Source organism: Phacochoerus africanus, chromosome 4 (assembly GCF_016906955.1).
Source record: "Phacochoerus africanus isolate WHEZ1 chromosome 4, ROS_Pafr_v1, whole genome shotgun sequence".
NCBI lineage: Eukaryota > Metazoa > Chordata > Mammalia > Artiodactyla > Suidae > Phacochoerus > Phacochoerus africanus.
In genome coordinates, this window is record NC_062547.1 from 70,628,880 (window position 1) to 70,654,835 (window position 25,956).

Sequence of the window (25,956 nt, forward strand, 5' to 3'; positions counted from 1 at the left end):
CTCCTAGAAAGGTTTGTAGGGCATCGTGAGTGGGGTGAGGTGTCATTTAGGTGGATGACATGGCTGCCAATTGGATGAAATTTTTGTTAGCTCTTATAATGGAAGGTACATGAACATATGGACAAGATATCAAGTTATTTTCCTTTCGTTTGGGAGAAAAAAGCACAAAAACCATCTCATAAGCTGTTTTGGAAGACTTGGTTGAATCCCAAATGTGATCTTGTTTTTACTTGAGACTGGAAGCCAAGATGCAAGCACTCCTTTATTCTCCATATGTGGGTTACTTTAGCTTCTAAATAGCAGTACCTCAAATATTTTGGAGGATTGCATTCTAACACCACATCATGTGAGGAAAGGACTTTCACTATTCTGTTCTAATTAGTCAATTCTTATAAAGACACTTTTGTTAAATTACATCATCCTTGATAAAAATAAACCATTTATCCATTCTTCTAATTCATGGATTTCAAGAAATGCTTTCTATTGCTTTTTATCATTATTTCTCACATTATATAAAATTTTCCTATATTTCCTTAATTCCATCCACTAAACATGTAAGTTCTTTGACATTTAAGATGGCTCTACCATCCCAGGTTCACAAAGATGGTTCAACATATGCAAATCAATCAACATCATACACCACATTAACAAAAGAAATGCCAAAAGCCACATGATCATCTCAATAGATGCAGAAAAAAAGCATTTGACAAAGTCTAGCATCCATTCATGATAAAAACTCTTACCAAAGTGGGTATAGGGGGAACACACCTTAACATAATAAAAGCCATTTATGACAAACCCGCAGCCAATATAATACTCAAGGAGAAAAGCTGAAAGCCTTCCCACTAAAATCTGGAACAAGACAAGGATGCCCACTCTCACCACTTTTATTCAACATAGTATTGGAAGTCCTAGTCACAGCAATTAGACAAACAAAAGAAAAGTTATCCAAATTGGAAGAGAAGAAGTAAAATTGTCACTATGCAGATGACACACTACTATAGATAGAAAACCCTAAGGACTCAACCCAAAACTTGAACTGACCAATGAATTCAGCAAAGTAGAAGGATACAAGATTAACATTCAGAAATAAGTCATGTTTCTGTATACTGACAATGAAATATTAGAAAAGGAATGTGAAAATACAATACCTTTTAAAATTGCACCCCCAAAATTAAATACCTGGGAATAAACATGACCAAGGAGGTGAAAAACTTATATGTTGAGAGATATAAAACATCAATCAAGGAAATTAAAGAGGATTCAAAGAAATGGAAAGATATTCCATGTTCCTGGGTTGGAAAAATTAATATCATTAAAATGGCCATTCTACCCAAAGCAATCTACAGATTCAATGCAATCCCTATCAAATTACCCATGACATTTTTCACAGAAGTACAACAAATAATCCAAAAATTTATATGGAACCATAAAAGTCCCAGAATTGCCAAAGCAGTCCTGAGTAACAAAAACCAAGCAGGAGGCATAACTCTCCCAGACTTCAGGCAATATTACAAAGCCACAATAATCAAGACAGTATGGTACAGGTACCAAAACAGATACACAGACCAATGGAACAGAATAGAGAACCCAGAAATAAACCCAGACACCTACAGTCAATTAATCTTCAACAAAGGAGGCAAGAATATAATATGGAAAAAAAAGTCTTTTCAGCAAGGGAAAACTGTACAGCTGCATGTAAATCAGTGAAACTGGAACACACCCTCACACCATGCACAAAATAAAATGGCTTAAAGACTTAAATATAAGACAAGACACCGTCAAACTCCTGGAAGAGAACATAGGCAAAACATTCTCCAATATCAACCTTACAAATGTTTTCTCAGGTCAGTCTCCCAAAACAACAGAAGTCAAAGCAAAAATAAAGCAATGAGACCTAATAAAATGGACAACCTTTAGCACAGCAAAGGAAACCATAAAAAAAAAACACCAAAAAGACAACTTACAGAATGGGAGAAAATAGTTTCAAATGATGCAACTGACAAGGGCTTAATCTCTAAAATATACAAACAACTTATACAACTCAACAGCAAAAAAGCCAACAACCCAATTGAAAAATGGGCAACAGACCTGAATAGACATATCTCCAAAGAAGATATACAGATGGCCAACAAGCACATGAAAAAATGCTCAACATCCCTGATTATTAGAGAAATGCAAACTGAAACTGCTATGAGGTACCACCTCAAATCAGTCAGAATGGCCATCATTAATAAGTCCACAAATAACAAATGCTGGAGAGGGTGTGGAGAAAAGGGAACCCTCCTGCACTGCTGGTGAGAATTTAAACAGGTACAACCACTATGGAAAACAGTATGGAGGTAGCTCAGAAAACTATATATAGAACTACCATATAACCCAGAAATCCCACTCTTGGGCAAATATCTGGACAAAACTTTCCTTGAAAAAGACATGTGTACCCCTACATTCATTGCAGCACTATTCACAATGGCCAAGATATGGAAACAACCTACGTGTCCATTGACAGATGAATGGATTAAGAAGATGTGGTATATATACACAGTGGAATGCTACTCAGCTGAAAAAAGAACAAAATAATACCATTTGCAGCAACATGGATGGAACTAGAGACTCTCATACTAAATGAAGTCAGTCAGAAGGAGAAAGACAAATGCCATGTGATATCACTTATATCTGGAATCTAATATCTGGCACAAATGCATCTATTTACAGAAAAGGAAAAAACTCACGGACGTGGAGGACAGAGTTGTGGTTGCCAAGGTGGAGGGGAAGGGAGTGGGATGGACTCGGAGTTTGGGATTAGTAGATGCAAACTATTACATTTGGAGTGGGTAAGCAATGAGATCCTGCTGTATAGCACTGGGAACTATAGCTAGTCACTTGTGATGAAAACATGATGGCAGATAATGTGAGAAAAAGAATGATTTCATGCATATGTATATACACACACACACACATATATATGTATGATTGGGTCACTTTGCTGTACAGCAGAAAATGACAACATTGTAAATATACTATAATAGAATAAGAAGAATGCAAATCACAACTACAAGGAGGTACCATCATACACTGCTCTGAATGGCTCTCATTTAAAAATCTACAAATAACAAATGCTTGAGAAAGTGAAGAAAGGGACCCCTCTTACACTATTGGTGGGAGTGTTAATTGGTGCAGCCACTGTCGAGAACAGTATAGAGGGATATAGCTGCCATATGATCCAGCAATATACTCTTGGGGGGTATATGCAGAGAAAAGTATAATTTGAAAAGTTACAAGCACCCCAGTGTTCATAGCACTGCTGTTTACAATAACCAAGACATGGAAACAACCTTAATACCATTGTCAGATGAATGGATAAAGATGTGTATATTTATATATATACACATATATTCAATATCCTGTAATAAGCCATAATGGAAGAGAATACATGTATAACTGAATCACCTTGCTGTACATCAGAAACTAACACAACATTTTAAATCAACTATAACTCAATTTAAAAAAAACTCTTCCAGAATGCTAAAAGGATGTAATATTTCTTCTCTCATTCTGTGCAGCTACCATTACTGTAATAAAAAAAAAATGTCAAGGATACTACAAGAACATAATACTACAGAGAAACATCTTTCCATACCTTAGATACAAAATTTCTTCCCTGAAGTTTTGCGTATACAGGTATTTTCTTGTTTTGTTTTGTCTTTTTAGAGCCGTACTTGCGGCATATGGAGGTTCCCAGGCTAGGGGTCTAATTGGAGCTACAGTTGCTGGCCTGCACCACAGCCACAGCAACACCAGATCCGAGCCGTGTCTTCAACCTACACCATAGCTCACGGCAATCCTGAATCCTTAACCCACTAAGCAAGGCCAGGGATCAACCCCGCAACCTCATCGTCCCTAGTTGGATTTGTTTCAGCTGTGCCATGTTAACTCCCATATATATGTATTTTTTATTATCATTTTAATTATAGCTCATTGCACCATGGCTTTTTTAGGCACATTGTTCACATATTTAAAAAAGCATAAAATGTTCTGGGCAGGTGTGGTCAATATATTCAAGCCTAAGATATATCTTCATACCCTCTGGAAGCCTGTAGGCATTATCCATACACAGCTATGGCCTGATCATTATACTCTTCCCACATATGTGTATTTTGGAGCAGCCCAATCAGAAAACCAAGGCAAGCTCCATCTGAGCCTCCAGCTTCTGTGCCAATTGTTTGTCCACATGAGACAATAGAAGGGAATAGGTTTTGGGGTGAGGGCTCTGTAATATAGAATACATTACAAATTTTGAGTTTTATCCTAGGAATTCAAGGTTGTTCTGACATTGAAAAATCAATGTTATTTACCATATTGGCAAAGGAAAGAAGGAAAAGCATGTGATCATCAGAATATATGCAGAGAAATATGTAGCAAATAATCTAAAGCACTTTACTAAGACAACCACAGCAACCTAAGCATAGAGAGAATTTCTTCAGCCTCATAAAGCACATCTACTAAACCCTTCCTACTTATGTCGTTCTTCATGGGGGGTACCTCATACAAAGAAAATACTAGCAGATCAGTTGGGAAATAGATGGCAATTCTATAACAATAGGGATGTCAGTATTCCACTTTCAACAGTGAATAGATCATCCAGACAGATAATGAGGAAACCAAGTGAAAAAAGCCACTCACAAAAAACCACATATTTTAAAATCTGGTTTATATGAAATGCCCCAAATAGGAAAATCCATAGGCATAGTAGATTAATGGCTGTGGTGAGAGGAAAGGAAAGTTGGAAGAACCTGATAATGTATATAGAATTTTGTTTTGAGGGTGATACAAATTTTCTAAAATTAGGCTGTAGTGACAGTTGTCCATACAAAATACACAAAAAACATTTTATACTGTAAAATGCTTGATTTTATGTGAATTATGTCCCAATAAGAAATTTATTTAAAAATTCCATGTAGGAGTTCCCGCGGTGGCACAGCAAAAATGAATCCAACTAGGAACCATGAGGTTGCGGGTTCAATCCCTGGCCTTTCTCAGTGGGTTAGGGATCATTGCGTTGCCATAAGTTGTGGTGTAGGTCACAGATGCAGCTTGGATCTGGCGTGGCTGTGGCTGTGGCATAGGCTGGTAGCTGTAGCTCCGATTTGACCCCTAGCCTGGGAACTTCCACGTGCCACGGATTTGGCCCTAAAGAGAAAAAAAATCCATGTACATGTACACTCATAATTCTTGAGTTAGATGAAACAGAAAAACAATAGTGGAAAAATAACAGGTTTAACTACATAAATGTGAGCAATTTTTCATTCTCCACACCATCACACAGTTAAATGGCAAAAAAGAAAACTGTGCATTAACAGTGGTCAAATCTGTGAAAATGGGCTCAGATAATTATTACATGAAGAATAGTGAATGCAGGGAATTCCTGTCATGGCTCAGTGGTTAACGAATCCAACTAGGAATCATGAGGTTGTGAGTTTGATCCCTGGCCTTTCTCAGTGGGTCAAGGATCCAGCATTGCCGTGAGCTGTGGTGTAGGCTGCAGACGCGGCTCGGATCCCATGTTACTGTGGCTATGGTGTAGGGCGGCAGCTACAGCTCCGATTATACTCCTAGCCTGGAAACCTCCATATGCCACAGGAGTGGCCCCAGAAAAGGCAAAAAGTTAAAAAAAAAAAAAGAATAGTGAATGCATAAACAAGGGACCAATCCCCCAATAGGAATATTGTTAAAGGCTATGACCATACACACTCCTTTACAAATATGTACAATGGTCTAAAACCATAGGCAACAATATTGACCCTCTCATCAGCAACAAGGTATGTATTAAAATGATGGCCTTATATTTGTGCCCCTCAAGTAAAGCAAAAAGTAGAATATTCACTTTGGCAAGAATGTAGGAAGAGAATGATTCTGCCCCCTGCTTGCTGCACTGTGAAGTGCTAATTTCCCAGCAGATGCTTTGTAACTTAGAGCAAAAGCTGTATGTGTCTTGATCCAACAATTTTATAATTATCCAAATCAGAGAAGTTGTCCAAGCTTGTTAAGAAGAGTTGATCATTACTTATTTGTATCACAGAAAATTAGTGACAATGTCTAATATTGACATATCTATATGAAATGGCATTCATAGAAGTTAAATAATTCAAAAATGCATCTACTTATGTTCACTATATCTTGTTATATGTGAGATGCTCTTAACAGAATGAAGTTGACAGTATGTACCCATGCAGTGAATCAAAAAGTAAAAGAAAAAAATATTCCAGAGTTTGACCATCACATGATGCCTGCAGCTCCTCTGCTCAGAATGGAAATGGCCAGAAGTTCTCTGGCTGCAGTAGAGAAGAAAGGGTGCAATTTTTGGCCTTCAGAATTGTGACATTACTAAAGACTCTCACCCCTATCCACACTGGCCTCGTATACAAAACCGGTTTTCTCTTTCCATACACAGTGCCTAAGATCAGAGAGTTTTCTTCATCTCTGATAGTTCCTTCATCCCAGTAGTCACTTATTGCCTTAACCCTGGTAGAGATTAGCTACCACAAAACCAGAGGCTGAACATGCATGGAATACTTTGCATAAAATAATTCATATTTTGGCTAAAGAAGGAAATGTGAAATGAGACAGCTAGAAGAGACAAAGATTGGGCAGGCAGAGGTCCTCACACGGATGAGAGAAGATAAGATTGAAATTCTAATCCCAAAGATTAGCCATCCTTCAGTGCAAGGGCACCTGCTGAAATAGGTAGTGTTCAAAAACCCCCAAAGGAACTAGTATGGATAGAGACACCTCATGAAAACCAAGTACATAGGTACTGAACATCTCACTCTACGGGACAGAAACATGTTGATAAAAGTTGCAAAAGTACCAGCAACTCTTTCAACCAACAAAGCATGAACAAAGCACCAGCTGTTTGAGGTATCCTCTTGAAGGAAGCATCAACCAGAGATATGCATGTCACATAGTTGGGTAAAGCCCAGATTGTAAGGCGATGTTGCTCATTTTTCCAAAAGAAGTTAATGATATGGATAGAAATGAAGGACTTTAATTTTCCCTGAAAGATTACTATTATTCTCCTTTTGGCTTCTAGGACAATGGGCTGACTAAATTCTTGATAGAATTAAATGACTGATCTTTAGAGGGACTATTTTTTTAGGGTGGCGTATCCAAAGCAATTAGGTGCTCACCAGAGGGACACTTTCAGCAATGTCTTTTTCAGTAGTGGGCATCTAGGCTGAGCCACTTTCTCCTACGATTGACTTCAGGCCAGAGGGACCAGTGTCTCAAAGGTATTATTGGCCTCAGTCTAAGGGTCCTGGTGGTAGGAAGAGCAGTCTTAAATTCTAAGTCCTCCAGGGAGCGATCATGAATATCAGGGTACCAGAGTGGACACAAAAGATGCCTAATTTACTCCTGTCTTAAGAGTGAGGAGAAAAAATATTTAAGGTAGTACAGAGATAAAGAAGGGAAAAAACATTCAGAATCCCATTCATCTATACTTCCACCATTTCTGTGCACACCTTAGATCAAATCAAGGGGAAGAAACACACACACATACACATATATATGCCAAAAGGAACTTACCAATTGGATGTATGTTTTTTTGGCATAAGCATGAAAGAGAACTGGGATAGGTCTGATTTCAGGTCCATGATGTAAAGGGGAAAAACCCACCCACCACAAAATCTCCATCTCTATAGACACTTGGCTTCAGGTGTTCATGACTGTCCACATAATCCACTCCCCATGCAGAGCGTAAAGGCTGCAGGGGTAGGAAAAGACTAATCAAAGAGAACAACAATGGCAGGGTCTCCCAACAGAGACCAAACCTAGCATCTAAGCCTAGCTGAGAAGAAGGATCAGGAGTGAGTCTGTAAGCTCTTCCCTTAGAGAAATTTCCCTCATGTATACCACTGCTTTCAGCCTGTGGAAACACTGCAGGGCATATGCCAGGCTCATGTGCCAGACAGGGGCACAGTTAGCATCATAGAGTAGGTGTTTATAAGGGAGTCACAATGCTGAGACCTCACCCTCTCTGTCACTGAGAAGAGAGCAGCCTATCTTCCCCTTCGTTTTACTGCTTCATATCAATCTCATCAGGAACCTCTAGGAGACTCCTGTCCTGCAGCTCTGCACCTGTTTCCCTCCATCCTGTGAAAAACAATGAAGAAAAACATGTTTTTCCCCTTGCCTCTGTGATTTCATCATGGTCTGTGACTAGCAAGACTTTAGGGAGACAGAGGTAGAGAAGGAGGCGTGGAGGAGACAAGCCCATCCTGACATCAAGAGCTCTGTCATCCTGTGTCCATGATTGATGTCTCTGCAAGGAGCTCATGTTTGTTGTATCAGACTACTGCTCTGAGAGACTTGGCAGGGTTAGGACAAGCTGATGTTAGAATCAACACAGGACCCTTTAGCATAATTTCAATCATCTTTAGCAAATAGGTAAAAGGGAAACATCAGTTATTACTGATAATGGCCTTTGGAACCCAAGAGGATACTATTTAGCTCAAATAAATTTATTTTATCTCGCATCTGTTTATCTCATATCAACTACATGACTTTACTCCTTAAATGATTAGGAAAAGAAAGAGCAAACCACATGTAAAGCTGTCAATGGGAGGACCTAATATAGATTGGAATGGAGATGATTAAAGTAGAGAAGAGAAATACAACAAAATCAAGAACCAAACACATAATACAAGAATCATAAATAATATAAAATAATGCAAGAATCAAAAAAAGTTGTTTCTTGGAAAAGAGCAACCAAATTGACAAACTTTTAACAATGCTGACTGAGAAGACTCAAATTCTTAAAATAAGAAATGAATGTGTGTGCACTACTACTGAATTTACTGAAATTGGAAAGAATTATAAAAGAATATAATGCACCAATGCACATAAACAGATTAAACAATCTAGATGAAATGGAAATATTCCTAGAAATATAACCACCAAAATGGAATCATAAAGAAGTAAAAAATCTGAATAGACATATAACTAGTAATGTGAATGAACTGTAATTGAAAAAAAAATGTCCAACCAAGAAAAGTGGACCACATGGTTACATGGTTGAATTCTCTCAAACATGTAAATATTACTTAGCACCAATCCTTCTCCTATGCTTCCAAAAAATGAAGAGTAATTTCCAATTCATTTTATGAAGCCAGTATTACCCTGATACCAAATCAGGCAAAAACAATACAAGAAAGCTACAGATAAATATCCTTTATTAATATGAATAGAAATATTTTGAATAAAATACTGGCAAACTGAATTTAAGAGCATATTAAATAGAGTATACACAATAAGCAAGTGAGATTTCTTGCTGGAATCTAAACATAGCCTAATATATGAAAAGCCATCAGTATAATTCACCACACTTTTAAAATGATTGGGAAAATGATTATCTCAATTGATGAAGAAAAAGGATTTAAAAATTCAACCCCTTTCATGATAAAAATATTCATTAGAATAGGAATGAAAGGAAACTTAAAAAACTAATATAAATATAATTCATCAGAGTAAGAATTAAAGGAAACTACTATATGTGAAAAACCCACAGTTGTCATCATATTCACTGATGAATGTCTGAAAACTTTCCTTTAGTTCATGAACAAGAGAATTCCTCTTTTGTCACTTCTAGTCAACATAGTAAAGGAAGCCCTAGTGAGAGCAATTAGGCAAGAAAAAGATACACGTGGACATTGGGAAGGAAAGAGTAAAATTAATGACATGATCTTTTTCATAGAAACTTCTAAAGATTATGCACATACATAAACACACGCAAAGACACAGACAGACACACTTTCAGAGGTAATAAATGAATTTAGCAAGTTTCAAGATGCAAATCAACATGAAAAAATCATTGTTTCTACACCCTAAAAATGAACAATTCAAAAAAAGATAAAATTCTTAGGAATAAACTTAACCAATGAGGCAAAAGTCTTGTTCTCTGAGAACTACAAAATGTTGCTGGAAGAAATTAAAGAAGACCAAATTAAATGGAAAGACATCCCAAGTCATGACTGGAAGACTTAATGCTGTTAAAATATCAGTATGGCACAGAGTGATCTACAAATTCAGTGCAATCCTTACCAAAATTCAAATGATATTTTTACAGAAATAGAAAATTCTCTTCTGAAATTCATAGCAAATCTTAGGAACTCTGCATAGCCAAAACAATCTTGAAAAATCAGAACAAAGTTGGAGATCACAAAAAAAATTGGACCACTTCCTGGTCCCATAACTTACTAAGAAAGCTACATTAATCAGGAGTTCCTGCTGTGGCACAGTGCGTTAAAAGTCTGACTGCAGCAGTTTGCGTTGCTGTAGAGGGGCAGGTTCAATCCCCAGCCCAGTGCTGGGATTAAATCATCCCACATTGCCACAGCCACAATTTGATTCATTCTCTGGCCCTGGAACTTCCATATGTCACAGATGCAGCCATATGTTTTTTTAAAAAAGCTACAGTAATTGAAGCAGTGTTTTTTGAAATGGAATAGGTTCTAGAGCCCTGGAAAATACCCTCAAATACATGACCAAGTGATTTTCAACAAGGGTGTCAAGACCTTCAATGGGGAAGGGACAGTTTTTCCAACTTTATATTGGGCAGAGTTGCAAAGTTGCAAAATGAAGGTGAGGTAGGCATTTTTCATGCTTACAGAGGCCAAAGCAGAGCCCCTGAGATGGAACCAATCCCCAAGGTCATCAGCCCTAGGTGTCAAGGCTAATTTAGACTAATTTGGCCAATGACGAAGCAATATTTTTTTCCTTCTGGGGTAGAGACTTACTCTAGATACATATTTTCCTTCCCTGTGTGCAATGCCTCAATCAAAACTAGCATACATGGACTGTAGATGTTTTATCCATTGTCATGGTGTACCACACCATTAATTGGTAAGGCTGTGTCCATGCATCCCAATGCATCATCAGTTTGGTGACATCCCCTCCTGGACCCCTCACCCACCCCTTCTCAAGCTTTACAACAGCCATTTCATGGTCTATAATAGCTCTATGGACTCAGGCCAGCTGCTGCTTGAGTACACATCAGTAACAACACAAGTGAGTTTGTAAATTGGTTGTTCTGAGGTGCATGGCCGCAGAACCACATAAAACATGAAGTCACCATGGGCAGCAAGGGAGAGTGTAGAGTCATTATGCTGGCAAATCAGAGCTTTCTCTCACACACACAATGGTAGACTACTGAGCCATAAAAAATAAGGACATCCTCTCTTTGTAACAACATGGATGGCCAGTGAAAGCATTATGCTCAGTGAAATAAGTCAGAGAAAGACAAATATTGTATGATATCATTTATATGTGGAATCAAAAACAAACACAAATTAATAGAAGAAAAGGATCATATTTGAGGTTGCCAGAGCTGGATAATTGGTTGGGAGAGAAAGAGGATGAAGGTTGTCAAAAGGTACAAACTTCTAGTTTTTTGGTAAATAGTACAAAATATATAATACAACATGGTCATAATTAACTCTTTTTTATGATATATATGAAAATTGTTAAGTAAATCCTAAGAATTCTCATCATAAGAAAATTTTTTGTAACTATATGAGATGAATGTTAAACTTATTCTGGTATTCAAGATATATATATATATATGTATATATGTAATATGTTGCACATTTAAACATACAGTGCTTTGGAGTTCCTGTCGTGGCTCAGTGGTTAACGAATCTGACTAGGAACCATGAGGTTGTGGGTTCGATCCCTGGCCTTGCTCAGTGGGTTAAGGATCCCGTGTTGCCGTGAGCTGTGGCGTATGTTGCAGAAGCGGCTTGGATCGCGCGTTGCTATGGCTCTGTCACAGGCCGGTGGCTACAGCTCTGATTAGACCCCTAGCCTGGGAACCTCCATATGCCGCGGGAGCAGCCCTAGAGAAGGCAAAAAGACAAAAATAAATAAATTAATAAACATAGTGCTGTATGTCAATGATATGTCATAAAACTTAGAAATATTTGAGACAATATAGAAGTGCAAAAAATGATCAATGTAAGAGGACAACCTATGACTGTTTTTCCTTTAGAAGTCTTTTGTTGGATTATAAATGTACAGCAGCTTCTTAACTGTGCATATGTACTTAAATTTAAAAAAATTTTTTGCTATTCATGCTATAACATTTAGTGGTGAAGTGTCATGATGTTTTAAACTTTCCAATGGTTCAAATAAAATTGACTCCATTTAGACAGTAATTTCTGTTATAATGCTTGTTTTGAAAGCATGATGTTTTCAGGGTCATTGATACATTAGTGAACAATTTGAACATAATGTCAGTTTCACATTGGCTAACATGCAATTTCATCTGTAAGGCACACAAGAGGAACATTAGGTAAGTGCAGAAAACTGTACTCAGCTGAACCTTGCTACAAAGGCGTGCACAGAAAGCATCCATAATGTTCCAAAATCTACCAGCTCAATCAATGCCCCTCAGGTGTTGTAGGCGATTCCAATATCCATCTTGGGTTCTGACTTTTTATCTGATTTCAAATAACTCTCCTTTCACCTCTTCATATAACTCACAAAGTTCAGTCCTTCTGAGTATTACTTCTAAAGCAAAGGGCAGGCTCTATTAAGTTAAATGGCTCTATTTGTTGCAGTGTTTTTTATTTTCTTAACCATTCAACATAAGTTAAAACTGCTGCTTTATTAGATTCCTTCTATTTATATGACCATCACTTTATGAGTGTTGAACCCCAATTCCATTTTCCCCAGAAGCCCTGTGGTTTTCATTGTGTGACTGTGCAGAGCATTTGTTAGGAATCCCGATGAAGGAGTCTGGTTCAAAAACAAACTTCCTTGGAGGAGAAAGCCTTCTGCCCGCTGGCAAAATTGCCTTCTGTTAATCAAATGACTTCCTGCCTGGTTGTCAGGAGAGGGGCAGGAATATGTGAACTGTCCAGTCAGGTGCTACAACATTGGAAGGATGGTATTCAGCCAAGCACATGGAAGCTTCTTTTTTTTTTTTTTTTTTGCCCTTTCTTGGGCCGATCCCACAGCATATGGAGCTTCCCAGGCTAGGGGTCTAATTGGAGCTGTAGCCGCCAGCCTACGCCACAGCCACAGCAATGCCACATCTGAGCCACATCTGCAACGTACACCACAGCTCACGGGCAACACGGGATCCTTAACCCACTGAGCAAGGCCAGGGATCGAACCCGCAATCTCATGCTTCCTAGTCAGATTCTTTAACCACTGCACCACGATGGGAACTCTGAAGCACATGGAAGATTCTTAAAGCTGTTAAGTCAGAGTTCCCGGTAGTTGCTCAGTGGAAACAAATCTGTCTAGTATACATGAGGACTCCGGTTTGATCCCTGACCCGCTCAATGGGTTAAGGATCCGGAGTTGCTGTGAGCTGTGGTGTAAGTTACAGATGCGGCTTGGATGTGGCATTACTGTGGCTGTGGTGTAGGTCAGTGGCTGCAGCTCCAACTAGACCCCTAGCCTGGGAGCCTCCATATGCCGTGGGTGTGGGCCTGAAAAAAAAAGTTCTCAGTATCATGTTTCACTTGCACCTAACAGCCCCAGGTTTCTCTGGTATACCTTCTGTTGCTCTGTGAACTGCATTAGCAAGAGTAGTCCAGGGAATGATGACTGGGGGACCCCAGAAGCCAGGAAATGATGAGTTGGAGGGGCATATTGTCCATGAACAGGAAGGAGGGGTTGAGTCAGAAATGTTGGTGGCAGCGGGATCCAGGCTTCCTGCCATCAACTCTGGAGTGTGTAGAGGCGAATCTGCCAGGGACCCCAGGCAGATCTCAGTCCCCTCTACCTCCCACTGGCTGGGCTAGGCCAGAAACTGAGACCCCTTGCATCCTGTCACTAGGTCTAGCATCTTGGGCCTGGAGCCTCTGTGGGCATCTCTGCTCTTGTGCAGTGACCACAGGAGTGGTCATCAGACTTAGTGTCTGAACTTTATGCATGGGAAGAGATTTGTTTTGTGGAATCCCTAGTCCCTCCTTTCTCCCCAAGGGGATATATTTTCTCCTGAGTTTCCAAATATTTGGGAGCAGAGTGTCACATTCATGACCCTGTTCCCCCAGCCTAGTTCTTCCAGTGGCTGGCAATAAGTCCCTAAATTTCCAGGTCACTCCCTACCTTCCCAAAGCCAACTCTCTCTCTGATTCACAAAATCACTCCAGGGGTTCCATTTCAACCAATAGAATCTGGTTGTGGAACCTTCTGAATACCTCTGTCTGTGAGAAGCAGACTGCTTATCTGTCCTTCTTCCAGTATTTGTTTCTTTCCTTTGGATTTTTTTATCCATTGAATATCACAGCCATTTGACTCTTTGTACTTTCCTTGGCACTTAAGCTATGGAACTGTAAGTTGATGGAGAGATTCAGTGTGAGGAAAGCCAGAAAGTCATACAATGAAATATAATTTTTAGCAAGAGAACCTCAAGACCTGAGATGAAGGCTTTTAAGTTTTCAGATCATTTTGCCATTTTTACATCAGTGTTTGTATGTGCATATCTCTAGAGAACATTGAAAGTTAAAAAGCAAAACCACCTTCACTTTCCTGGGATAAAACCCACTTGATCATGGTGTATGATCCTCTAATGTATTGTTGGATTGGATTAGCTAATGTTTTTTAAAGGAGTTTGCCTCTATGTTCATCAGGGATATTGGCCTGTAATTTTCTCTTTTTTTTAGATAATTTTTTTTCTGTTTTTGGTATCGGGATAATGCTGACCTCATAGAAAGTTTTTAGAAGCATTTGTTCTGCACAACTTCTTGGAATAGTTTGAGAAAAATAGGTGTTAACTCTCCTCTGAATGTCTGGTAGAATTCGCCTGTGAAGCCATCTGGTCCTGAACCAGAGACCTGTCTCGTTTGCTGGGAGTTTTTTCTAGGACTGTTTCAATTTCATTTCTGGTAACTGGCTTGTCCATATTTGCTATTTCTACATGGTTCAGTCTTGGGAGGTTGCATATTTCTAGGAATTTGTCCATTTCTTCTCAGTTTTCTGTTTTATTGGTATATAGTTTTTGTTAGTAATCTCTTACAATCCCTTGTATTTCTGTAATGTCAGTTGTAACTACTTTTTCATTTCAGATTTTATGGATTTAGGCCCCCTCTTTTTTTTCCCTGACACATATGGCTAAAAATTGATTTTATTTAATTTTTGAAAGAACCAGCTCTTTGTTTCATTGATCTTTTCTATTTTTTTTGCCACCATTTCACTTATTTCTGCTCTGATCATTATGATTTCTTTCCTTCTAGTAAGTCTGGATTTTCTGTGTTCTCTGTGTCCTAGTTCTTCTTGTTGTAAGGCTAGGTTGTTTGAGATTATTTTTGTTTCTTGAAATAAGCTTATTATCACATAAACTTCCTTCTCTGAAGTGCTTTTTGCTGTGGTCAGTAGATTTGGATCATTGTACCCTCATTTTTATTTGACTTGGGTATTTTTAAATTTTCTATGATTTCCTTAGTGATCCATTAGTTGTTTATTTAGCTTTCAAGTGTTTCTGTTTTCTGTAGTTATTGGATTACAAAATAAGACCTGTATATATGCTGTGTACAGAAGACTCACTTCAGATCTAAAGACAGACAGACACTGAGAGGATAGAAAGTAGCATATTTAGCTTCCAAGTGTTTCTGTTTTCTGTAGTTATTATCTTATAGTGGATTTCAATTCTCATAGCATTGTGGTTGGAAATGATTCTTGATATGATTTCAATTTTTAAAAAAATTTCTGAAGCTTGTTTTCTGGCCCAGCAAGTGATCTAGTCTGGAAAATGTTCCCTCTGCAGTTGAAAATGACATGTATTCTGCTGTTCTTGGATGGGATGTTCTATTAAGTTTATCTTGTAAATTGCGTAGTTTGAGGCAAATGTCTTGTTAACTTTTGCCTGGATAGTCCATTGATGTAAGTGGGTTGTTAAAATTCCCTACTATAACTGTGTAACTGTCAATTTATCTCTTTATGACTGTAATATTTCTTTATACATTGAGGTGCTCCTATGTTAGGTACCTGTATGTTGAAAATGGTTATATTTTATACTTGGGTTGACACCCTTTTCATTGTGTAATATTCTTCTTTGTATCTTGGTAGAGTCTTTGTTTTAAAGCCCATTTTTTTTCTTTTTCTTTCTTTTCTTTTCCTTTTTATTTTTTTTGCTTTTTGAGGGCTGCACCTGTGGCATATGGAATGTCCCAGGCAGGGGTCAAATCGGATCTATAGCTACTGGCCTACACCACAGCCATAGCAGCATGGGATCTGAGTGCGTCTTCAGTCTACACCACAGCTCAGAACAATGCTGGATCCCGAACCCACTGAGTGAGGCCAGGGATTGAACCCACATCTTCATAGATACTAGTCAGATTTGTTTCCACTTTGCCACAATGGGAATTCCAAAGCCCATTTTTTTCCTGATATAACTATTGTTACCCCAGCTTTCTTTTGATTTCAACTTGCTTGGAATACCTTTTTCTATCCTTTCACTTTCAGTGTCTGTCTGTCTTTATATCTGAAGTGAGTCTTCAGTATACAGCATATATATAGGTCTTGTTTTGTAATCCAATAAGCCACACTGTATATTTTGATTAGAGCATTTAATCCATTTACATTCAAAGTAATTACTAACATGTATTACTAATTTCCATTTTTTAAATTGTTTTGCAAATGTTTTGTAGTTCTTGTTTTTTCCTTTTCCTTTTGTTTTCTTCTCGTATGATTTGATGACTGCCCCAAGTGTTATGTTTGGATGCCTTTCCCTTTTGTGTGCATGTGTTTATTATAGATTCTTGGTTTGTGGTTACCATGACAGTTATATAACAGTAACTAAACTATATATATATTATATATATATAGTTTATATTTATAAACTATATATAGTTTATATATAATATAAATATACATATATTTATATTTTACATTGATGATCCCTTAATTTCAAATTCATTTTAATGACTCTTTGTTTTTACTCTCATTCCCCTCATGATTACTGATTTCAACGTCATATTTTACATCTCATTGTTTTCTGTATCCCCTAACTGCTTGTTGGGGAAATATGTGATTTTACTACTGTTGCTTTTAACCTTTCTCCTAGCTTTATACTTGGTTTATTTACTACCTTTACTATATAATTTGCCTTTATTGATGAGCTTTTATTCCTTTTGTAATTTTCATGTTTCTATTTGTAGCCTTTATTTTCAATTCAAGAAGCCCCCTGAACATTTCTTCTTCTTCTTTTTTTTTTGTCTTTTGTCTTTTTTGTTGTTGTTGTTGTTGTTGCTATTTCTTGGGCCGCTCCCGCGGCATATGGAGGTTCCCAGGCTAGGGGTTGAATCGGAGCTGTAGCCACTGGCCTACGCCAGAGCCACAGCAACTCGGGATCCGAGCCACGTCTGCAACCTACACCACAGCTCACGGCAACGCCGGATCGTTAACCCACTGAGCAAGGGCAGGGACCGAACCCGCAACCTCATGGTTCCTAGTCGGATTCGTTAACCACTGCGCCATGATGGGAACTCCTGAACATTTCTTCTAAAGCTGGTTTGGTGGTGCTGGACTCCTAGATTTTGCTTTTCTGTGAAACCTTTGGTCTCTCTGTCAAATCTGAATGAGAGCCTTCCCAGGTAGAATATTAATATTATAAAATCCCAGGTAGGATTTTCCCTTTCATTACTGTAAATATGGCATGCCTCTCCTTTCAGGCCTGCAGAGTTTCTGCTGAAAAGTAAGCTGCTAGCCTTTTTGATATCCCTTGTATGTAACTTGTTTTTTCCTTGCTGCTTTGAATATTCTCTTGTCATTTTTAATTTTTGCCATTTTAATTACAGTGTGTCCTGGTGTGGTCCTCTTTGGGTTGATCATATATAGGATTCTCTGTGCTTTCTGTCATGGTTGTCCATATCCTTTCCCAGGCTAGGGAGATTTTCAGCTATTACATCTTCAAATGTGGTCTCTGCCACTTTCTCTCTCCTTTTGGGAGAAATGTTAGAATATAAATGATAGTACACATATGCTTGATATTTTCCCAGAGGGCACTTAACCTATCTTCATTTGGTTTTATTGTTTTTTCATTCTTCTGTTCATCTTCAGGGAGTTCCACTACACTGGCCTCCAGATTGCTGATCTATTCTTCTGTGTCATTTACTCCACTATTCGTTCCTTTTAGTGTTTGTTTCATATTAGTTATTGTATTCAGTGTCTGTGTTTGGTTGTGCTTTTAACTTTTTGTTAAAAACTATCTTCCTGCTCTGATTGTCCATTATTCTCCCAAGTCCTTTTATTATCCTTATGATCATCACCTTGAACTATCTCATGGGTACATTGCCTATCTCTACTTAGTTCTTTTTCTGGGGTTTTATTTTATATATTTGGAATGCTTCTCTTTCAGTAATTTTCCCTAATTTGCTATTTTTATTTCTATGCATCTGTTAAGTTGGTTACATCTCCTGACCTGGGAAAAGTGGCCAGCAGCTGTTTGATGAGGGTAGGACACCAAGTAGCTGGCTTCTCCTGCTGACTAATTGGTGGGTGGAATCAGGGTCCAGGAGACCCTGAGGGTGATGCTCTCCCAGTGATGGGTGAAACCAAGTCTTGGGGTTGGTGGAGAGCAGAGCCATGTATGGGGTTCTGGCTGCAGGTCCCAGGGTCAGACTGCTGGTGGGTGGGCCAGTTCATGAACACAGTTTGCTGTAGTGTATGTTTTGTCCCAGTGCAAGTGTTAGTGTGCTTGTGGGCAGGACCAGGGCCAAGCTGATCCCAAGGCTGGTGCTGGCCTACTGGTGGGTGGGGTGGGTCTTCAGGTGTGAGGCTTTGGTTTTCGTGTGGCTAGTATCCACTAGCCAATGGGTGAGACTGGTGGAGAGACTCAAGCAGTGTCATTGTTGGGCAGGGCCAGGGATTCTGTGGCTGTTTCCTGCCCACTGCTGGGTGGAGCTGGGTTCCAGGGTCTCTGGCTTCATTGTCCCCTAGTTATCATTATGCTGTACATGTTAAACTTTGATATCTCTTAAAACTAGAAAAGTATTTACAGATACAAAATGAAGGTGCAAAATATTATCAATGAAAGAGAACAAACTTTAACTGTTTTCCTTTAGAATTAATTTATTGTATATTAAATGTACAATGGCCTTTTAACTCTATACACACAATAAAATTTCTTAAAGAAATGATGCTATGTCTTATTAGAATCTATCTAATGGCTTTTGAAAACTTTGAGAAAAATCATGATAAAGGTTTCACATGTCATTTTCAAATTCAAAACTCATCATCACCAAAGAAAAGATGCTTCTACACTCCTACAGAGATCACTAGAAAGAAACAACACTTAAAAAGCTAAGAAACTGTCTTGGGGATTCCTGGTGGTGTGAAGTTAGGATTAGGCATTGTCACTGCTGTGTCTCAGGTTCAATTGCTGGCCCTGCAGCTTCCACATGCCATGGGTGCACCAAAAAAAAAAAGAAAAAGAAAAAGAAAAAAAAAAGAAAAATGAAACCCAACAAAACAAAAAAAAAGTGAAGAAACTGTCTCAAAAGCATTTTTTATAGTCTTTCCTGAACAGTAAGGTAATGCACTAACATAACCCAATTCATCCACAAAATGGCTTTCTGTACCTGCTCTGGTTTCTACTGCCAAATTACTACATATTTATACATAACCGAGGTAAGAGTTTCCTTAACATTTTTATTTCAATAATCTGAAGCTCTTGTGTTACCTATGGGCTCTCATCCCCTGCCATTTATATATGAAGCATGAGAAGAAGCTCAGTATTGTCTTGTCTTTCTATAATTCCAATGCTTCCTGGACCATAGTTTCTTCCACTGGATGATCTTCCCATGTTTCTGCTACCACCAAGTTTTCCACTCTTCAGTAAAGAGTACTTAGAAGATGCCTGCTTATAATTTCTCAAATCATTATAATTTTCACTTCCACAATTTCCTCTGCCACAGTTGTCATAAACACCTTCAGAGCCCCCATCCTGGTTGCCATATTCATGTCCTGTACTGCTGTATCCTCCTGGTCCTCCATAACCAGAATAAACTCCACAATTGCCACCTTCAGATCCTCCTCTATACACATGATAGCCATCCCTAAGTCCAGGACCACTTAGATATCTATCAGATCCTCCTCTAAAGTCCCTTCCTGGTCCTGCTCCAAAATTTCCACCACCACCAGGAGAATCTCCCAAACCAGTGTGGCCTCCTTTTCCACTTCTGAAATGTTGGACTTCCTGAATTGTAGATTGAGACAAGGCCTTTCTTACTTCTGCATGATGACCATTGACGGTGTGGTTTTTCTGCAACACAGTCTTATCCACGTGATCATGATCATCAAAAGTAACAAATCCAAAGCCTCTTATCTTGCTAGACTGCCTATCAGTAATTATCTCATTGACATCTATTTTTCCATATTTCTCAAAGTAATCTCTAAGATGACGTTCCTCGGTATCTTCTGTAAGTCCACCAACAAATAGCTTCTTCATGGTGACAAGAGGCCCTGGCTTTCCATAGTCCTCTCTTGGGACAGCATGTTTGGGTGCAACCATTTTCCCATCAATGGAACGAGGTGTGGCAGCCCTGGCAGCATCAACCCTCAGCCATGGATGAAAATGTAACAAAATGAATGTTTATTTTTGGCTTGTAGGATCCCTTATGACCATACAGTCTAGTTTTCCCCATTGCTTATAGTAGTTTCTCAGACCTTTTCCTGTGGTTTGAGAGCTTAGACCACCAATAAAGAGTTTACAGGATTGTTACTTTTCTCTCTTTTTTAACTCCAAAAGAACAGATTTTGAAGTTTTTTTCATTTGGGTTTACTCACTTCAGCATTTTTTCCAAAGCTGAGGGAGATGAGGGAGATCTCAGAGACTAACAGGAATCGGATTGGCCCCTACAATGTGGTGAGAACACAAACCAGACTGGTCCTGGGCCTGCAGTGGAAAACCTCTGCTGCTCCAGGAAAACACCTCTGTGAGTACCTCCACAGAGCACCTTGCAATGCTTCTACTGCCTCTAGAGTTACTGCCACCCCTGAATCAATCTTGAGCAACTTTGATTTTTTTCTGCAAAACACTATTTGAACAGAGTGACCAGTCATTAAAGTTTGTATTACATTTTCTCTGTGGTGTTTTTTTTTCCAGTTTTTAATTGTATCTGCATTATCTATTTATTTTATACTGTTTTTCTCACTAAGTTGGGTATTTAATGAAGAGATGATTAATGTGGATATTATTAATGTTTTACCCCAACATATTTACCTATTGCTTTGCTTCCACAAGGTGATCAGCCTTTTTTGTAAGAAATTATTCAAACTCAAAAGGATTTTTCTAAAATTTTTTAAATAAGTTCCCTCAACTACAAATTATCAAGTATATAATCTCTTTCTGTAATTTCCTTTGTGGTGTACAGTAATCAGTTGTCTCAGTTGTCATTAAGATTCCAAATCCTTTCTCTGTCTAATCCATTATAAGATTATAATCAAATAATATGTTTAAAATTTGTATTGAATCAGTGCAGCTTCCTTCTTAAGTCATTTCTGTCCTGGAAGATATTGTTTCGAAAGGGGAAATCATTTCATTCCTATCATTACACCATAATTATGAATGCTACCACTTTCTTTACTCAAAATGTCCAGTTAGAGGGATAATTACTTGATCCCCTTATTGACAGAAGGCCTAATATATTCCAAGTTGTGTACAAAACCCCAGGATTTGGAATTTCAGTTAACAAAGTCACTGGCCCAGTTTATTTGGATCTTGGTGAGAGAAAAGGAATAATGTACTAATGAATGTCTGATCTAGTGTTGGGCAGGAGAAGTGTTGTGATAAACAGTAAGGTTCACATAGAGAGAGAGGGAGAGATAGTGGAAGTGAAGTAAGAAGAGATAAAGGGAGAAAGAAGTTAACTATAATTGATGATGAAGTGATTAAGGAAAGCATAATGATGACATATTTGAGCAGAGAAGTTAATTTAAAAAAAGACCAAGCATAGTGTGGGTGAAGAATTCTCCAGAGAGAACAATTTAAACAGATCAGGGTCACATACTACTTCCATGATTGGAAAAAAGATGGTGACTGTGGGAGTAAGACATGAAGCTCACCTGCTCCCACAAATTCATTGAAAATCCATCTATATGTGGAACTATTTGGCCAGAAAATTTGCTGAATGCTGACAAAAGGACCCAGGATTCTGATAGAGAAAGAGAAACTTCACAAAACTGGGTAGGACAAAAGAAAGAAGAAAAAAAAAAGAGGAAAGGAGAAACAAAGCAAGTCAGGACCTGTGCCCCTGGGAAGGAGCTGGAAAAGGAAAAAAAAAAAAAAAAAAAAAGAACTACTCTGCACCCTAGGAAGTCCCACATACCAGCGAGGAGACCAGCAGAGACAGAGGAAGAACTTTTGTGACTCCCAGGACCTTTTGCACTGTTCCTGAAATGGTTTTACCAGTTTAGTCAGCTTTTCACAGCTCTCCACCTGCCCAGGAGGCCCTTCGTGGGTTTCCAGGATCTTTTGTGCAGATTCTGAGATTGCTTTCTCCACCCACCCCCTCTGGCAAATCATGGCTCTGCGCCCGCCCAGGAGGCACCTTGTGTAATCCTGGACACTCCATGCTGTTTCCCAAATCACCCTCTGTCCCTTAGGCAAATTGCAGCACTGTGCTCACCCAGAAGGCCCCTTGCGCACTCCCAGGATCTTTCCCTGTTTACGAGATAACAGTATTGGAGGAGAACACAGCAATCTGTGAAAACCAGTTAAAACAGAAATGGTCCTCTGCAAGTGGTCAGTGTCAAGGCCCTGCACTTCCCAACCATAGGCTGGGGCAGACAGGGGCTGGGAACTGAAACCCCAGCTTTGGAAATCAGACTCAGAAAGCTGGTGCTGGCTACCTGGGGAAAAACTAAGGTGGGCAGCATGTAGATAGCCTGGAGGGACTGGAGTCTAGATTGACCACATTTGAAGCTTTAAGCTGAGGAATCCTGGTTGGGCTTGGAGGCTAGGTGCCATTATTAGTGGATGCTGGAGAGAAGGGATGGGATCCATCAATATAGCCTTGCCCTTGTGAGTGCTCTCAGACTGCAAGACCCCAACTACCCCAGCTCCTGGATCTACCCTTGAGCAGTAGCTTCTTAGCAACAGTTACAGAACAGCCCACAGCCCTTAAGGCTACAGAGAAAGTGGAGCAAGCAGAGGGAACCCTTGCAGCAGATAGATGGAATTTGGGAATAGGTCAGTCCATGCAACCCTGGCCAGCAGCTGGGTTGGGAAACACGTGACTGCTCTAAAAGTTCAGAAGACTCAGGGGATCACAGATGGCTCAGTGTGCAGGTGGAGAGCCCCATTTTCCCTAGGGGCAGAAGGTGATTTTGAAAACGGTGCCGATGGGGAGGATCCACAGCGAGCCCCTGAGCAGACAATGAGCTCCCTTTGCATAGGGGGTGGAGAAAGTTATTTTGGAAACAGCATGAAACTTCCTGGGTCGTGGGAGTCTGCAAAGGGCCTTCTGGACTGGCATGGAGCTTAAATTTAACTAGGGGGTGGAGAAAATTATCTCTGAAATCATGTGGAGGGGAAGGGTTCCGCAAAGGGCCTCCTGGCCAGGCATAGAGCTGCAATCTCCCTAGGAGGTGGAGAAAGTTACCTCGTAAACAAGGAAAGATCCTGGGAGTCTGCAAGAGGTCTTCTGTCTGTGTACAGAGCTGCAATTTGCTTAGGGGGCAGAAGGTGATTTTGGAAATAGTGCAGACTGTCCGGGATTCTGCAACGGATCTGCTGAGCTGGTGGAGAACTGCAAATTACCTAGTGGGTGGAGAAAGGTATCTCTGAAACAGTGCAGGAGAGCGGAATTCTGTAAGGGGCCTTCTGGGTGGGCACAGAGCTGCATTTTGCCTAAGGGACAGAGGGTGATTTCAGAAACAGTATGGACTGTCCAGGATTCTGCAAGGTGCCACCTGGGTGGGCGCAGAGCCATGAATTGCCCCCTCTGGGGGGGGTGGAAAAAGGAATCTCTGAAGCTGCAGAAAGGATCATGGAAACCCACAAGGGGCCTCTTGGACAGGTGGAGAGCTGTGAAAAGCCCATTGAACTGGTAAAACTATTTCAGGAACAGTGCAAAAGGTCCTGGGAGTCACAAAAATCCTGGTGGCAGGTGAAGGGCTGCAACCTGCATAGGGGACAGAGAAAGTGAACTTGGAAACAGCACAAAGGATCCTAAGAGTCGCAAGAGACCAGGTGGGCAGGTAGAAAGGCCCAAAAGGCCCAGTGAAAGGGCAAAGTGTACCTGGAAACAACATGCACAGCCTGGGAGACAGACACAAACAGCCTGGTGGATTGGCAGAGTGATCTTGGGAGTAGCACAAGCAAGCTCTGTGACCCCTGCCAACAATCAAGCAGGGGACCATAGAAATAGTGTATGTTGCACAGCCAGCCAAAGGAGCTGAGAGGGGCCCACTGGCACATGTTTTTACTTTGCAGTGGCTACAGGGGGCACTCTACCATCAGCCTGGTAGGAGAGACCACTGGAAAAGTGCAGGCCTTATAGCTATTAGAGAAACCCTTTTAGCAACAGTTAGGGAGCAGCCCCTGCCTCTGGGTCTACAGAAAATGCCCCCTAGACTGGCCAAACAAGGAAGTGACTATGGACAGGCACCTGCACAACCCCAGCTACAGAGAGAAGTCCCTAGAGCCTCCCCAACAAAGTGAGGGAGTGCAGGATTAACTGCTGACACTGCCAATTACAGGAAACTGAACTGAGAACTACCTGGAAGTGGGAGGGGTGACAGGAGCCAGCTCCTGAACCTCCCACTCCCCTCTACAAAAGCAGTCCTGTGAACCATGAACCACTGTCAACACTCACATGGACCCCATTCCTAACAGCCACCTGGCTTCAGGACAGGTAGTGTAATACCACTGCTCCCATCACATGCTCTAGGTACACATGAGCCACTACCACTCCTTAGAACTCTAAGATGAAGCACCAGTTGCTTCATCTACATACCTGTCATCAAGGAAACCATAAATATAGAAATTTGGGCTTTATGGGATGACAAAGAAATAGCTTTCAGACAAAGGAACAAGACAAAAACACACGAAAACAGCTAACTAAAGAGGAGTTAGGCAATTTACCTGAAAAAGAATTCAGAGTGATGATAGTAAAGATGATCCACATGTAAGAAAAAGAATGGAGACACAGATGGAGAATTTACAAGACCTATTTAACAAAGAACTAGAGGTTTTAAAGAACAAGCAAACTGAGATGGCTAGTATAATAACTGAAATGAAGAATACACTAGAAGGAAGCAAAAACAGGATAACAGAGGCAGAAGAATGAATAAGTGATGTGAAAGAGTGGTGTAAGTCACTGCCATGGGAAATAATAAAGAAAAAAGAATGAAGAGAGTTGAGGAGAGTCTAAGAGGTCTCTGGGACAACATTAAACATACCAACATTCACATCATAGAGTTTCCAAAAGGAGAAGAGAGAGAGAAAGTGCCAGAGAAAATAACTGAAGAGATTATAGCTGAAAACTTCCTTAATATGGGAAAGGAAACACTCAAGTTGAAGAAGCACAGAGAATCCTACATGGAATAAACCCAAAGAGAAACACAGCAAGACACATACTAATCAAATTGACAAGAATTAAATATAGAGAAATTTTTTTTGTCTTTTTGCTTTTTCTAGGGCCACTTCCTACAGCATATAGAGGTTCCCAGGCTAGGGGTCGAATCGGAGTTGTAGTTGCCAGCCTACACCACAGCCACAGCAGTGCCAGATCTGAGCTGTGTCTGTAACCTACACCACAGCTCACAGCAACACCAAATCCTTAACCCACTGAGCGAGGCCAGGGATCAAACTCGCAACCTCACTGTTCCTAGTCGGATTCATTAACCACTACACCATGATGGGAATTCTGAGAAAAAATATTAAAAGCCACAAGGGGAGTTCTCGTCATGGCTCAGTGGTTAATGACCCCAACTAGTATCCATGAG

At 39.8% G+C, this 25,956-nt stretch overlaps 2 pseudogenes; both read right to left on the reverse strand.

Moving 5' to 3' along the window:
• The window catches only part of LOC125124677 (vomeronasal type-2 receptor 116-like), a 31,921-nt pseudogene extending 13,328 nt beyond the window's left edge, over nt 1-18,593 (reverse strand).
• A 1,118-nt stretch (nt 18,594-19,711) lies between these two features.
• Nucleotides 19,712-20,779, reverse strand: LOC125124678 (heterogeneous nuclear ribonucleoproteins A2/B1-like; annotated as a pseudogene).
• Nucleotides 20,780-25,956: the final 5,177 nt, after the last annotated feature.